At 47.4% G+C, this 16,774-nt stretch overlaps 1 pseudogene; it reads left to right on the top strand.

The window, feature by feature from the left end:
• The first annotated feature begins 524 nt into the window (after positions 1–524).
• Positions 525–1,722, top strand: LOC125617319 (annotated as a pseudogene).
• The last annotated feature ends 15,052 nt before the right edge of the window (positions 1,723–16,774 follow it).

Raw genomic sequence — 16,774 nt, 5'->3', positions numbered from 1 at the left:
CATTTGGTATTGCAAAACTCTTTTTCCCTTGAGTCCTGCTTGTCTTTAATGTTGGGATATTTTTGATGTACAGAAATTGCAACGTTTTGTTAAGCCATGCATTTCCCGGTATGATCTCAATGCAGCCTGGAGAGTCACTGCTCATCCTGAGATCTGAGAAATCGTCTTCTTCTGCAATTGGTTTTTCATGGCTTCATGGTTTGCTCTCTCATCGACCTCAGAGATGTTTTTATTAGTGATGTGATTGAGAGGCAGAGCAGAGGTGGTGTGGCTACTGAGAATGGCACTTTTGGAGTACAGTTGGCCTCAAGATAAGCAGGCTGAGAGGAGCTGGCCTCAGGAAGTGGGTCCCTCCTGCTGGGGAAGAGGGCCTGGGGGACTGACTTGGCCATTGGGACTCTGGGGTGGGGCAGACTCTGCCTACAGTCTGGTTGCCCTTGTCTTTTGGCTCAATGTGCAGGAGTCCCAGGGCTTGAGGTGAGTGTGGAAAAATCTGAGAGATTCTAGAGTTGGGGTTGCAAAAATCCAGACACTGGACATTGGGAATCTAGGGATACTGTAAGAGTGAAAGCTCTGAATGGGAACCAAGGTGGGCCCAGTCCAGCAGACCACCAAGGTGAGTCCTGCAGTATCAGCCACCCCTCCAGGCAGTTGAGGACTCCATTGATCAGGGAGGCTTTTCTCAGGATACACCTGGCAGCCAGCTGCATGTGCTGCGTTCCAGAAAGTGGCACCAGAGCAGCTGAAATGTCCCGTTTGTATCGCATGTAAATCCTTAGGAAAGGGAGTCAATGAACACATATGTCAGACCCTGAGGCAAGTCCAGGGTCATCACCACTGTTTCCAGCCTTGGTCCCAGCAGGAGGAGGGGCGTGTGCTTCTCACCCTCTTGCACTGCCTCCTTGGATGTTGAGGAGAGCCATGTGAACCTTATCCATAGGGGACACCTATTCTGAGCAGCCATGGACACAGCTCTTGGCTGGGAGGTGGGAGATGAAGCATTACCTTCAAGCCACCCCCAGTTATGTGACTCAGGCTGCATGCTGCTCTTTCTTGGGTATAAGGGTCTGTCCAACAGGGGCCAGGCAGAGGATAGCAGAGATGGCTTCCACAAAGGATAACGAGAAGCAGCAGGACCGTTCTGCCGTCAACCAGGTAGTGATATGAGAATGCATCACCAGCATTCACAAGTGCATCCTTGAAGTAAGCTTCAAGAAGAATGTCCCTCAAAGAGATCTGGAAATTTGCAGTGAAGGAGAAGGGGACTCCAGATGTATGTGGGGAAAGTTAGGCTCAACAAAGGTGTCAACAAAGAAATAAGGAATGTCCCATAGGGTCACCCTGTGCGCTTGTCCAGGAGACACAATGAGGACGAAGACAAGCTCTATACCTTGGTAATCCTTGTCCTTGTTACCACTTTCATTCATGTTGTGAATGAGAACCAACCACTGATTGTCCATTATAAAACCACCAAAAAAACCGTGGGATAGTGGTCTTGCTCCAAACTGCATACAGTTAACCAAATAAGGAAATAGTGGAGAAGCTACTTTGGAAAAGGAAAAGTGAATCATTCAGGTGTAATCTACCCTTGGCACTCCTCCTCCCAAGGCTGATGGAACCTGGTTGCTGACCTGGGTTGTTTTTCCTGGCAGTGCCAGCAGGTGGCGGCATCCACCCCTGTATGTGTTTGTCTCCACCAGGAGCGCCTCTGAGACACTAGTGTAGGACCCAGATTAGTTCTTTTTTTTTTTTTTTTTTTTTTTNATCTTCTTCTCCTGCTCTTCGTCCCTACTCTGTTCTTAGTTACTCTCCTTATATCAAAGAAGACATTTGGCATTTGATTTTTAGGGATTGGCTGGCTTCACTTAGCATAATCTGCTCTAATGCCATCCATTTCCCTGTAAATTAGTTCTTCGTTGAATTCACAGCCCAGTTCTCACCTCCCTGGACAGGAAGGGGCCAGGGAAGAAGGGATCCAAAATCCCCAGGACAAGGAAGGTTTGGAACCAGAACAAAAACTTTGTCTCTCTCCTCAAAAAAAGCACAGATCAGCCAGTAGAGAGGGAATGGGGGGAAGGACGTGAGCTCTTCTTTTTTTTTTGGTAGCAGCGATTGAACCCAGGGGCACTTAACCACTGAGCCACATTTCCAGCCCTTTTGTATATTTTATTTAGAGACAGAATCTCACTGTCTCTAGTTGCTCAGGGCTTCACCGAGTTGCTGAGACTGGCTTTGAACTTGAGATCCTCCTGCCTCAGCCTCCCGAGCCACTGGGATTACAGGCATGAGCCACTATGCCCCGCTGAAGGGTCACCTTGCTCTTTTTGGAAATCGTAGTGTCCCACCCTTCCTGGAAGAGGCAATTTGGGATCTAGAGTGTTAGGACTTCTCCTCTCTTGGGGTCATTGTCTTCAGTTAGAAAGGCCAGCTGACATTTCAGTGGGGCGGTGGCGAGTCCTTTATTTTTGATGTGTACAAATTTGAAAATTTAATTCACGTTACAGTTCATTTGTTCAAGAAAAAGAAAAAAAAAGAAATTCTCTTATTTCTTTGTTGGTTTATAATGAATCTGGCCTCCTCCCACCAAACGATGATTAGTGAGAAAAACAATGAAATGTTCAACTTGATTTCAACGTCATGGGACCAGAGTTAAGCCTGTCTTGTTAAGCAATCATAATTTCTCTTGCATAAAAGTGCTTATGTCTCAGATTACCTTCCCCAGCTTCTCCCACTAAAATGGTGTTAGGGTGTGTGGACAGACAAGGGCAGCTGTGTAACATCTGGCGGGAGGAAGGAGTTGGGATCCTGGGGTGTGGTGACCGCTGATTTCCCGGCAAGGGGTGCAAGGGCCACTGTCTCCCCTTGGCCACTGACTGCACTTGAAGCTGAGTTTATGTAACTCATGGTCTACTCCCTCCTGAGATGGCCCAAGCCCCACTGAACCGGGCTCCCTCCCCTCCTGTGAGTTCCCTTGCTGTGCCACTGTGTCCCCTGCAGGCCTGCTAGCTCACAGCTCAGCAGCTAGGCCCCTGGGGGATCTGAAGCTGGCTTGAGACAAGTGGATTTCTGAGGCTCTTCTGCCTCCCAGAGCCCTGTTGTCACAGGCAGAGGCTGGGTGGGTTTGGAGTAGTGTTGGATGCCACTTCTTCCCAGAGTTCCAAGGGGAGGCTGGGACAAAGGCCCCTCTCTCCTGGGAGGAATGAGTGAGTCAGATGCAATCACGTGGTTCCCCTGGCTGGGCTTTCCTCTTAGACCCAATCCCACCACCCCCAGGCAGGAAGAAGAGGACTAAAAGTCTTGCTTCTCCGGCCTGGCCATCCATTACATAAAATTTCATGGCCACACAGGTCACACCTAAGGAGAAAGATGCAAGAATCCAAAGAGAGGGATCCATTTTCTGGAGAGAAGAGCCCAGCTTAGCTGCTTTTGACTTGCAGCATAATCTTATTTTGCAAGTCAGATGCCAAATATGACTGCCTTTTTCCTACCTCTATCAAAGCTGTGTCTCTCTTTAAGCAGAGGATGCTTCAGGCCAATGAAGATGGAGTTATGGGGTCCTCTTCAAGGCAAAAGAGCGAAGCACATCCATAAACTTTCACCTATCACCCTCTGTGCTCCAGATGTTTCCAACACACCGAATAACGGAACCACAGGAAACCAACCTACCAGGAACAACGTGAAGGCTCTGTTCACAAGGGGAATCCATCCTCTAGCTGGTTTGGACTCTGTCCTTCCCAGGGAGGGTGCAGTGAATCAGATGCCACTCAGAAGAAAACAAAACAAACAGACAACGACATCAAAACAACAAAGACATACTGTGAAAAGATGGCCTAGCCCAGCAGGATGCTCTCTGAGCCCACAGAATCTGCAGAGGAGGCACTTAGCTCAGGGCCAATGTGGGACCAAGCCTTTGACGGGATGTGAGGGAGGTGACTGGTGGGCTCCAGTCTAGGCTCCTCATGTGCCCTCTCCTATTGGAGGAAAGATGTTGCAGGTAGTTCAAGGCAGCAGAGGACGCAGAAGGCCTGGGTGATGGGTATAATTCACTGTCTTTCTCAGTGCTGTGGGACACGCAGTCCATGGTGTGAGTCCTCATCTCTCACACAGTTTACCCAGGAGGGAGTCACTTGGGGCAGAGGTGAGGCAGATGATCACACTCATGGGGACTCACTGTCACTTGTGTCTGGACGTCAGTCATTCAAATCTCTGTGTGTGTCCTTGCAAATGCATGTACAACTCTAAGAGTATTGCCTGATGCAATAAACATATCATAAATTCCAGCAGTTCGTATTATCCTGGAGACACACACATAGGAACATAGACACCCAACGTGTTCATCCTCATAATCAAAGACTTAAAGGTACTTGTGTATCTTTTTATCCATGCACTTGAATCTATACTTGCAGATGTGGATATACCCAGTCATACATAATAATTATAATTAACATTTATTGAAACTTTACTATACCGTAAGCTTTGTATAACACTAAGATTAACTCATTTAATTCTGACAGTAATCTCATGAGGTAGGTATTATTACTTACCCCACTTAGTAGCTGGGTGAATGGAGTCACATAGAGATTAACCCAAAGTCACAAAGCTAGTAATTGGTAAACTTGGGATTCAAGTCCAGGTGGCCTGACCTCAGTACGTTGTAACCAGCGGCTCTTCTGCCATCTTGCTCATAGACACCTACCATCTGGGACACAGGCTCCATTACAGATTTCCACACAGGTGTGTGCTCTTTGGAGATTTTGGGGAGGAGACTAGACATGTCTTCAGGTATCTTCAGGTAAATGGAGTTTTGACCTTGTCTGAGGACCTCCAGACCCAGCCCTGTTCCCCACCTTGTCCTCTGTGAGTACTCCATGCTGCCCACGGGAGATTGTGTTGATTTCTTGGTACTTTCCTATTCTAGCTCTCGTTGCTCACTTTCATTTCAGGACCAGGTGTCCTCCCTGGAGGCTTTGAGGTGGGTCCAATTGAGAAGTCCCTTGGGCTTCCTGGGGGCTGGAGGGAAGGTCTCTGCATGAAAGGGAGGGCCAGGAGGCCCAGCAAGCCTTGTAGCCCCAGGCGCCTCCGTGACACCTTACCGTGGCTCCTGGCTGAGTGGACATGGGGCTGGATGTGGGCTCTGATCTGGGGCCAGTCGTGTGCAGAGGTGGGGGAGAAAGTCATGGTTCGGGAAAGTTCACATGAGCTGGAGACTTTGAGATCCTCTCATTCAGCCTCCCCATTTTATAACTGAGAAACTGAGTCTTCGAGGTGGGAAAGGATGTGCCCAGGTCACCCTGCAGTCCTCAGCCTGGCGTCTCAACTCTGAGCCCAGATTTCAGCATGTCGTGAAGGAGGATGGTGGGGGATGGGGACAGACAAAAGCTTCTTAAGATATTCAGGACAACTAAAGACAGGGACATCCAAAGTCACAGTGCTTCCTTTGTGTGCTGAGAAAACTTTAACGCAGACCAGAGACCTATTGGAAAGAACCGTGACGGTGCTCGGTGCTCGGTGCTCGGTGCTCGGTGCTCGGTGAATGAAGAACTCACCCTCGGCCTAGAGCCCCAGAAGCCTCTGGCTCAGGAGGGCTGAGGATTCCTGAACGCCTTTGCATTTCAGTGACCAACTACCCTGGGCATGGCTGCATGTGACCCCACCTGCCTCCTGGCAGTCCTCTCTGTGGGCAAACGTTGACATCGGCCCTTCCCGGGGCCAGCCTCTGTCCTTCACCCCTTACCTGGTGTTTCTCACTGTACTCTCCCAGCAGCCAGCCTGGCAGCACTATCATCCCCTTCACCTTCACCTTCCTCCTCCTCATCCTCATTTATCCATTAGGAAATTGAGGTTCAAAGGGATTAAGGAGCTCACCTGAGGCCCGGGGTTAGCTGTGAGCCTGGTCCTTGACCCAAGGCTCAGCCCTTGCCCAGCTGCTTGCCTCGGATTCAGAGAGTAGTCTCACCCTCAGTGGCTCTAAAGACTGGAAGGAGGAAACCTATCTTAGGGTCCAGATCATCTACCAGCACACACCTGCGGGGCTGGGGCACACATGTCCCCCTGGTCATGCATGCGTCCTGGCTTTCCTGGCCTTCAAGAAGCTGTGGCTGCTGTCAACTCCTCAGCTCAACCTCCCCACCTTCCTTTCTGTCCTCTCTTTTGATTAAAGCACATTTTTACCTTAATATTCCCAAGAAAAGATTAGGGTGTTTTTTTTGTTTCGGTGGTACTGGGGATTGAGCCCAGGGATACTCTATCATCTACAGCCCCTTTCATTTTATTTTGAGACAAAGTCTCACTAAACTGCCCAGGCTGGCCTCTAATTTGTGATCCTCCTGTCTCAGCCTCCTGAATAGCTGTGATTACCTGTGGGTGTCACCATGCCTGGCAAGAAATAATTCTTAGAAGGAGGCTACAGGAGAAAGGAAATGCATTTCAGACTGTGAGAAAAAGATGCACGTGGGAGCATAATCTTGGATGCTTATGAACAGCAAATCTCAGCTGGGGCAGCTGTGCATGGCTCCCAACCTAGCACCAGGCCCTAGCTCCACACGTGGGGGCTTTGGAAAGATCTGGTGTTCTCTAGCACAAGTCAGGCTCTAGGTGACACTGGGATTGGGTCTCACTTGGTTGTTTTGGGTTCACTCTGTTGTGTTGGGTTTCATTCCTGGTCCTCTGCATGCCCAGGCCACTCAGAACTGGCCAGTAGAGCAGTGGCTGGCTCCACAGAGGGGCAGGTGGCTTCTCATCACCCTGCTCCAGTTCCATGCCCCTCTCTGGTCTGTTTTGGTTGCCTGGGTCTCCTGCGGGACTTGAAGAGGGCCTGACTTCTCTTCTGGCTGCCGTGCATAGTTCTTCAGATGGCCATTTCATTACTTCTAGTGATATCCAACCCTGGAGAAGAGTATGAAGGGAGTCTCCCCAGACTGTATATTCCAATACTTAAAAGTTATAAATCAAGTGAATAAATTTGAATATAATATTCTCTGTTCTTCATCCTTGAAAAGTTTACCTTCAAAATTATAAAATTGAAAACATGCAATGTTACGATTTTTAGGTGCACCATATGCAAATTACTGAAGGCAACTGCATCTCATTATCATCAAGTGTACCAGGGTTTCTGTTGATGGGCTGGTGATGTTTGGATGAGTAATAAAACAAAGGCATTTATAATTCATATATATGTACACATTCTTTAAACTAAATTTTCTTGCCTTGATTTCAGCGAAATTAATAATCATGAGTTTATAATAGAGCGATGGTAGTGCTCTAAAGGATTAAAAAACAAAATACAACTGTATTCAAGGTTGTTTGAGTCATTTATTGCTCCATAGCAATAGATGCCCCCAAACTAAGTGGTTTGAAACAACCTCCATTTTGTTATCTCCCAGGGTTCCGTGGGTTGACTGGGCTTGGCTGCCACCTCTTCAGGGCGCCTGCCTGGGAATCCTCTTGAGACTATGGCTGGGTGGAGAGTGGGGCTGGAATCATGAGGAGGCTCCACTGGGATTAGGGGAGAGCTGGCCCTTTCTCTGTAGTGTAGCAGCTGGTCTTTTCAGTGGGGTTTCTCACGAGGTGCTCAGGTCTCTCAGAAGTGAGTTTTTCAGAAGGGGTAAAGAGGAAGCTGCCAGTTATCTTGAAGAGCACATTCAAAACTTCCACGGCACTGCATTTGATAGCAGGAGTCACAGGCCAGCCCAGATTCCCTGTGGAAGGAACCACACAGGCTTAAATACCGGGAGATCCTGTTCACTGGGGCCTTGTTGGAAGGCCAGTTCCACTGTGTTAGAAGGGTGTGTTATTGTAAGAAACCCCGAAGGCCTGTGGTGTTTGCTCTGGGACAGTTGGAGGAAAGATGCTGAGGAGCTTTGAGGACAATGTGGCTAACGTCCTGAAAGACAGTGAAGAAAATGATTGGATTCTGGAGAAAAGAAGAAGTGAGACAATCATTGGCAATGGAATTAAGTGAGACCTTCATCTGCCATGATGTGCGACACAAAGGGCCCCAGACTTTTGTGGTTCTGGCTAAGGTGATTTCCAAGCAGAACATTGAAAGTGCCCATCAGCTTGTTCCAGCTGACTCTGATAAGATAGGAAAATACAAATGAACTAAAGAAGGAATTGTTCATTGTTGGAGAAGAATTTAGGAAACTTAAGGAACCCAGTACTGTTTTTCCAGCAAAAGATTCCTCAGTGTAAGAAATGGCTTCAGGGCAAAGGTAAAATCCAGGTGTTGCCAGTAAATTTCAGTCTCAGGTAAAGATGAAGCCAAGGGTGTGTCTGTAAAACCATTTGTTAATACCTCAGAAAAAAATTAAGATCATGTTTTGTAGATACTTTGGGTAAACAATAGGGCTTCTGAGAACCTAAGGGGTGTACCTCTTAGATCCTCTCTGCTAGACAACAGGGCCAGCTTAAAGTAGAGAAGGGCCTTATTAGGAATAAATGGAGCTGTGACTTTTTCTAATGGAGTAAGTTATAATTTGATATATAAGAAACCCACAGCAGTTTTGAAATAATTGTACCAAGTTGGATTGAGAGAGACATAGAGGGTCAAAATAAAAATTTCCTTTCTATGAATAGGAAGCCATTGAGAGAAGGCAGGTATTTGACTGCAAACACTATGATTTTTTTTTAATGGAAAAGGAGAGATAATTAAGAGTAGTTAACTAGGGACATCCCCTTCTAGAGAGCAGGACCAAGTCCTAATGAAGGACCTGGTGACATGTGCTTGGCTTGATTTTGCTCTGTGCAAGTGTCTCCTTATTTTAGAATGGGGGCACTGATTGCAGTTATCCTGTGCTGGCTTTGTTGTTGTGTTTTGGGTATAGGAGAAGATAACTTGTCTCTAGGGTCACAGATCTTTAGATCAAGAGGAACTAGCTTCAAGGAACCTCACCTAAGGGGCCTCATCTGTACTTGGACTTGATTTAACAAGCCAATTTGAATCTGGAGCCTGAGCCTGGTGACATAATAATAGCTGAGACCTGGGGGTCTTGGAAGATGAATTTATAGCACATGTTAGAGATACGTGATTCATTGGGAGCCAGAAGTAAACTGTGGCAGATGGTTTCCAAAAGTAGCCTTCAGGGAATCATACTTCCTGATATTTGCCACCTTAAATCTGGGTTGTCTCTGTGACTTGCTTTTGACCCATGGAAGCAGTGACAGTGATGCTTCATGACTTCTGAGGACAGGTCATAGGAAACGTTTTGGCTTTACCTGGGTCTCTTAGGATGCTCTCTCTGGGGTAAGCCAGACATCATGTTAAAAGTTTAACTTCTCTGAGACTGTTATACTGTGAGGAAGTCAAGCTAACCATCAGAAAGGCCACATACAGAAAACAATATACTCAGCCTGAGTCCACTTGTTCTGCCATCCCATATATGGATGAAGATGCCGCCATCTTGGATAGAACAGTATAATTGAGCCTGCATTAGGCTCTAAACCCTGTGCCATTTACTTGCAACTGCATGAGAGATCTGCCCCCCCCCACCAAGCAAACCCGGTCAACCCCCAGAACTGTGAGAGATAAAAATAATTTAAGTTACTGAGTTTTGGGATTTGTTATGTAGCAGTGGATAACCAAAACAGCCCCAAACAGCCCCCAAATGGCACTCATTTTAATAAGAAAATGAAAATTAAACTGTAAACAACAAAAGTTTAAAATTAATTCTCATGTAAGTTTTAAAAATGTTATTTTTCTTTAAGATAAATTTCATCTTATATATAGATAGCATATTTTCTATAAATATATTTTCTTTTTTTTAAGAGAGAGAGAGAGAATTTTTTAATATCTATTTTTTAGTTTTTGGTGAACACATCATCTTTATTTTATTTTTATGTGGTGCTGAGGATCGAACCCAGCATCCTGCGCATGCCAAGCGAGGGCACTACCCAGCTTGAGCCACACCCCCGGCTCCTATAAATATATTTTCTAAACAAAATTTTTAAGTAATCTGGGCATGGTGGCATACTCCTATAATCCCAGTGACTCAGGAGGCTGAGGCAAGGGGATTGCAAGTTAAATGTCAGCCTTAGCAACTTTGAGAAATCCTGTCTAAATAAAATAAAATAAAATAAAATAAAATAAAATAAAAGGATTGGGATGCAGCTCACAGGTAAAGCACCCATGGGTTCAACACTTGATACTGGTGGGGGAAGATGTTTAAGTAAAGCTGAATTTTAATTCAAATCTTGAACATTTAATAAAATCTTAGTTAATTTTTTTAAAAAAATAAAATCATTTGCAGTTGTAGCGTTGTTCCACATCCATTTAGTTGCCAGTGTAAAGAATCAGTATCATGCTTTATGCATGCTACATCTTGACATACATCTGTGAAAATGTAGGAGAATTATGAATTATTTATGCTGGAAAAATGTCCTCAGCTTCCATGTGTAAGTGTAGCAAACTCTGTGTGAATTTGTGAGTACCTCTGGAACCATGAAGAGAAGCATGAATATGTGCCCTTGTCACCACTGGGAAATTCTATTACTATTGCATTCTTCCTTTTGTGAGAAAGAATGCCTTAATGAACCTATCTTTTCTCTTACCTGCAAGCTTCCATCATTAAATCCTCCTTACACTCCAGAGAAGTGTCCATCTCTGATGAAACACATAACCCACAGGTTTGTACAGTCTCCTTTTTTAAAAGTATTTTTTTATTTGTTGATGGATCTTTATTTTATTTATTTATATGTGGTGCTAAGAATTGAACCCAGTGCTTCACACATGCTAGGCAAGTGGTCTACCACTGAGCCACAACCTTAGCCCCATTGTCTTCTCTTATTTATTTTTAAAATTTTTAAAGTATATTTATTTATTTATTGTTATGTGGTGCTGAGGATGGAACCCAGTTCCTCACATGTGCAAGGCAGGCTCTCTACCACTGAGCTACAGCCCCAGGCCTCACAGTCTTCTTTTAATTCAAGAACATAACATGAAAGATGTGAGGCATTTCCCTGAGGCCTGAGCAGTGTATGTTGCTCATGGGAGCCTGTGTTTAGGGATATAGATCATCCCAGTTTGTGCTGAATGCTGAGTACCAAAGGACAGCAGTATCCCTATGTTCTTTGAATTTTTTTGTGTGTACATGTACATGTGTGTGTGCATGCCTATGTCTGTGTGGGGTTGTGTGTTTGAAATGTGGACCGTGGGCTGAGCAGGGACTTCTTTTGCCTACATCTAAGGATACTATTGCTTCCAGCCTTTCTGTGCAGGTCTCTTTGCTTCTCTGCTAGAGGTGTGTGGGTCTCTATCCTTGGAAGATTAATTCCAAGCACACTTCTTAGTTGTTAGCCTGGTATATTAGTTAGAACATTTTTAGCTGTAAGTAACAGACGACCAATTTAAACGGGCTTAAGCAAAAAGGAAATGTATTGGTTTCCATAACTGGCAAGTCTGAAAGCTGAAATCCAGGACTTAAATTGATTTTCAGGGCTGGGGGTTAGGGAGATCTGTGACTGACTGTGGACTGACCAGGAGTCTTAGAGTGGGGGATGCTGTTCCCTTAAGGAAGGCAGGCCGTCAGAAGACAACAGGCCCTCCATATCTGATGATTACATTTCCTGAAATATAGCTCCTCAGGCTAGTTATGAGGCACCTGGGCCAGATTTCTCAAACAGCTCAGGTGGTGGGCACTATCATGCCACCTGAAGCAGATTTCTCACCCACTCCTGTTTCAAAGCTTTCCATCCCTCACTGAGCCACCAGTGTGACATCTCTCTGCCAGGGCAGAAGTGGTTGGCATGTCTGAGCCTGATTGGAGTGGGAGACTAGCTGGGCACAGATTACCCTTTCCTGGGGTAATCAGAACACTCAAGCATCTCCTAAGCATGGCTCCCCAGAATCTTACCTCTGCAGTGACACAATATAGAAATGTCTGTACAATAAAAACCAAAGGAGCCACTTCTGCAGAGCAACCAGGAGGGTCACCCTTCCCGCAGAGGTCTCCCTGCAAGCCCTGTGGATGAAGGCTCCTGAGGACAGCCTGTCTCAGACATTTCACTCACATAGCAGCTCCTCCACATGGAATCCCTGGAAGTGAGTTCTGCTTCCCAGTTGTCCCTGCCTCCATTCACTCTCCACTGACCCTCCTGGCTGCTCCTTCCTCCCCTCTCCCCATCAGCCAGAAGTCCCCAGTGTGTCTCGACACACACTCCCACAGCTTTTTTGAGTCTGCTGAAAACTAATCCCTAGAGGAAAGACAGGAGGGCTGCTAAGGCATGTCTTCAAGGCCGCCTGCCCAGGCTCCATTAGGCCCGCTGCCTACGGGCACTGAGGCCGGCCTCCGCCCTGCGCTGTTGGAATCTGTGGACTTGTGTGTGGGCCACACCTTGTGGGCCAAGGCACATCTGATGGGCTGGGGCGTCTCTTCTGGAGCTCAACCCCCAGCTCTGTCCTGGGCAATGCTTCCTCCACCCTTCTCTGTCCCTCCCTCTTTCCTTTTCCCTTTTGTGTCCCTCTGTATTTCTTTCCCAGTCTCTGTCCTTCAGAAATCTCTTTCTCCTGGTCCCAAGTGAGGTTGGTTAAACAAACCAACCAGATCCTCAACACCATAGGTCCAATCAAGCCTGTAAGGATGTTTGCTGACATGAAGCTCATCGTGACACAGTATGGAGGGGAGACAGCAGCTCTGGGGACAGGAGAGGCTGGAGGAGCTCCATTTTCTAACTACTCCAGTTCCTGCTCCCAGCAACAGTCAACGCAGATCCCACAGCACAGAGTCATATAGCTAACCCCAGAGTGTCCCCTTCCTTTCAACTATGCCCTCTGGGGTCTAGGCCTAAGTCTCTGGATCAAGACCCTTTGAAGACCCAAGGAATGACAGATCCAGCCAGAGCCAGGAATGCATTTCAAAGGCTGGCTTGTCCCTCCTTCCCCTGGCCCACCATGGTGTTTGTCACTTCTTACCCCTGGGAGTATCCGGAGGGCCTGACCATGGGGAAAGATGAAGGCAGAATTGTTGGATCAAAGTCCATACATACAATAAAGGCTTCTCCCAGCCCCACCTAAGGACATGATAATGCTCCGTTACTCACAGACAGAGCAGCAGGCGGGCCAACCATAAACCATCTCTTATTACAAAGCCAGAATCTTTTCCATCTGTGTTTAAGCTGCAGCCTATGAAATGATGTCTATAAAAATAAGGCTGGAAGTGAAAATATTGAATGCAATAAGTGATGGCGGCATTGTGTTCTCTCCTGAGGGATGCCCTGGCCAGAAAGCCTTCAATATTCCTCTCTAGGACTCGGCTTTGTTTTTCCTCATAAAGTGTTGTTCCATTTGTTAATGGGGAAAACGGGCCGGACGGGGGAGGTTTATTCAGTAGAGCTGTGGTACTGGGTGTTTGTACCTGCCTGGCATCTTAATTTCTCTTCCAAAGCGGAGTTGTTCAGCTGCAAAATGAAAGCCAAAAGCAAAGTTGCCCAGGGGAGGATTCATGGGCCAATTTCCAGCACACGGCCATCTTTCTTCTCACAAGACCAACACCACATCCCACCACTATTTTTAAAAAAAAAATATTTTTAGTTGTAATTGGATGTAACGATTTTATTTTACTCATTTATTTTTCTAGGTGATGCTGAGAATTGAAGCCAGTGCCTCACACATGCTAGGCAAGCTCTCTACCACTGAGCCACGACCCCAGCCCACATCCTACAAGGATTGTGACTGTGAATCAGACACCATCCCTGTTGTCCTTCTCGGATTCGATAGAAGTGTGTATGTGGAGGGTGTCAGGGAGGGGAAAGGGGATCCTCAAAGAGTAATTTGAGGCAGATCTGAGAGTATAAACTCTGGAGGGGGATATAGGCAGATACACAAATAATAGAACCAGAAGGAAAGTTGAGATCAAGGAACTGAACTGTTCTCCCTGAGTTCAGAAGGAGAGACGAGGCTTGGGAGTGGATGGCTTTTGAGTGGAGTCTGGAAGGATGGGTTGGATGGGGAACCTGGCCTCCAGGAAGAAAAAGTTCTCAGAAGAGGGAAGGACAAAGGGATAGCCTAAAACTGTAACTCATGGACGAGGACTGAATTCAGTTTGGCTGGACCCCACGGTGCGTGAGGGGCAGCAGGGGACATCGGGTTGAAGGAAGGATGGGACTAGATCAAGGAGTATAATAAACCAAAGAAAGAGACCTTTGGATTAAGGATTTTGGCTTTTTATGGAGCTGCTGGAGGGTGAGTTGGTATTGGAGCCAGTTGTTGTGATGGGAGGTCTTCGGGCCTGTGAACACTCTTTCTCCCCATACTATCTGCCCTAAAAAAAAGCCCAAATCTCCAAGAGTTAGGCCCAGGTTCCATCTCCAGCATTAAAAAAAAAAAAAAAACAAAGGAGAGAGAGAGAAAGGAAAGCCAATGGGAGAAAGCACAGGCACCCCCGTGACTTGGGATCAGACGAGGCTGATGCCACCTTCTCTGGCCTTCAGCCTTGGAGCCCAGGGGGGGATACTGGCCTCGTCGGACTTTCCCAGTGATTCTGATGGGAACCAGTGGAGCTGTACCGAGGAGGCGTTTCCAAGCTCCTGGCCAGTTCCTCACTTGGCTTCAGTTAGGAGGCCAGCCGCCCCAGTGCAATGACATGCCCTATTCTCCCCTTTCTGGGCCAGTAAATGTGAGCTCTGTAGAGGGGGGAAAATGGATCAGTTGTTCCACTGGGGTTGGGCACTGACCCTCTTTCTCTGCCAGACTTAGGATTTAGAACTTGGATCTCAGGAGGAGGGGAGAGAAAAGGGGAAACACTAGGGAACCGTATTAACCAAAAGATAGGTTATATCATGTGCAAATATGAATGTGTGACAACGAACCCCACTGTTATGTTAATTATAATACACAATAAAAAATATGGGAAGGGAAATGAAAAAGAATTTGGATGTCTTTTTCTTTGCTGCGGAGAGCAGTGTGCGGTGAGTCCAAGGAGTTGGGAACTCTGGGAGGAAAGGGGCTTGTGGCCCTTCCCCGCCTCCTGGCCTCATCGTTATTCTCTGAGGACCGGCAGAAAGAACTCTTCCAAGCCCCCCTGGCAGCCGGGCCGCCTTGTGGTAGGCGGTGTTTATGTGAACGCACAAATGTTTATGTGAGATTGCCAACCGGTTATTTATGAGTCTCTCAGCCCTCCCCCAATAAAAGCTGTTCCCTCGATGTTCTGACAGGCCCTGCATCTGTAACTAATGTGTCACTCGCTCAGCTAATGCAGTCCACTTGTGTTTATTTTTGCACAAAAGCAATTTAACCAGCCGCTCTGGGGGAAAAAAAAAAAGGCCCTGTCAGAACCTTCTTGGGAGCAGAGTGTTTTTCCTCAAAAGAAGCTCCAAATAGCTCGCAGTGCAGGGTGGGCTGCTGGGGCGACTCCTGAGCGCCCCAAGTGTGATGGTGGCGTGTGTGAGGCTGGGCCCTCTGGTCGCCTCTGAGCTTGGGGATGGGTGTCTTTGTGAGTCCGTCAGTCTGTCTGGGACTGCATGGGTTTGAGTGTTTGCCTCGGAATCTGAGAGTTCTGCCGGGTGTGCTGGATGATTTTTAAAAAGGTGTTGGGGATGGGACTGGCTCTAACTTCGCATTCCCTCTGGCTGGGATAAATCAAAGTTGGGAAAGTGGGTTGCTGGCAGTTAAAGTGCCTGGAGGAGGAAGCCGGAGGGAGGAAGAGGCTGAGGGTGAAGTTAAAAGGGAGGATCCTTGGCGTCAGGGTAAGGGAGCACTAGCTCTGGCGGGCCAAGGACCTTAACTATCAAACTCTGGAAGCAGATGGCCTCCACGCCACTCCCTTCCGCGTTGGTTAATTTGATCATCTCCACTTTGTTTTCCCTCCGTGTTGGCAGTCAACCTTTGTAGGGAAAAGCATGGTCTGTGGGGCTAGTTTGGGGCAATAAGAAAGGAGAAGTCATTTCCTGTGGCAGGACCAGACTTCAGGGAAGAGGAACCAAGAAGTGGGGGAGAGGAAGGGTGTGGAGTGACAGGGGTCAGGAGTCTGGCTGAGTTCTTGGGGTCAGCCAGAAGGATAGAGATGCACCCCACGGGCCCGGGAAGGGCCTGGTGACCTCTGGGGTCCTCAACCCCCTCCTGTCGACTGTTCCTCTGACCCCGGCCAGTCAGGGAACCAAGCTGGGCTGGGCAGGAGAGGCAGCAGTCTCCATGCAGAGGCCTCCTGCTTAAAAAACTCCCGGGACCTGTGGCCAACCGGCTCTGAGGGACCAGCCCTAATGACAGATTCTTTCTTATCACCCCTAAAAGGCCCAGTGGTAGTAATGGGATATTAGGACAGTGGTTCCGAAGACCCGTGCCGGAGGGAACTTGGTGCTCATTTACTGAGACAAGATGTCTTCTCTCAGCTCACACCAAATTGTGGCTGCCGCATCCCGATTGCAGGACAATATCACATTCACAGAACTGTCTCCATCTTATGTTTTTCTCCAGTGAGATTTTGTTAAGTCTTAGGTGGCTGCCAAATGATGAGCAAGTAGAAATTGTGTAAACACAGAGAAGTAGACGATTACGCTTTGCCAGAGTGGGCGTGCGGCAGGGAGCAAGGCTCTCAGCCCCATCTGTCTTAGAAGTCTTTGGGGCCAGCCCAGGCCCTGGTGAGGGCGGGAAGTCCCAGCCATTCCTTCCCTGTCCCGTGACCACTGTGTACAGGGAGAAGGGGGAAGAAGAACGAGGAAGAGTGCCCTTTCCCTATTCTTGGGTTTTCACTTCCAGGCTTGACTACTGCAGGCCGGAGAAAACCTGATCTCTGCACAGAAAGTACATAGCACAAAGTCACATTTTCCACTAGCACCACCATTCCCA

This window comes from Marmota marmota, unplaced genomic scaffold (assembly GCF_001458135.2).
Source record: "Marmota marmota marmota unplaced genomic scaffold, marMar, whole genome shotgun sequence".
Classification (NCBI taxonomy): domain Eukaryota; kingdom Metazoa; phylum Chordata; class Mammalia; order Rodentia; family Sciuridae; genus Marmota; species Marmota marmota.
This window is presented reverse-complemented; position numbering and strand designations above follow the sequence as displayed.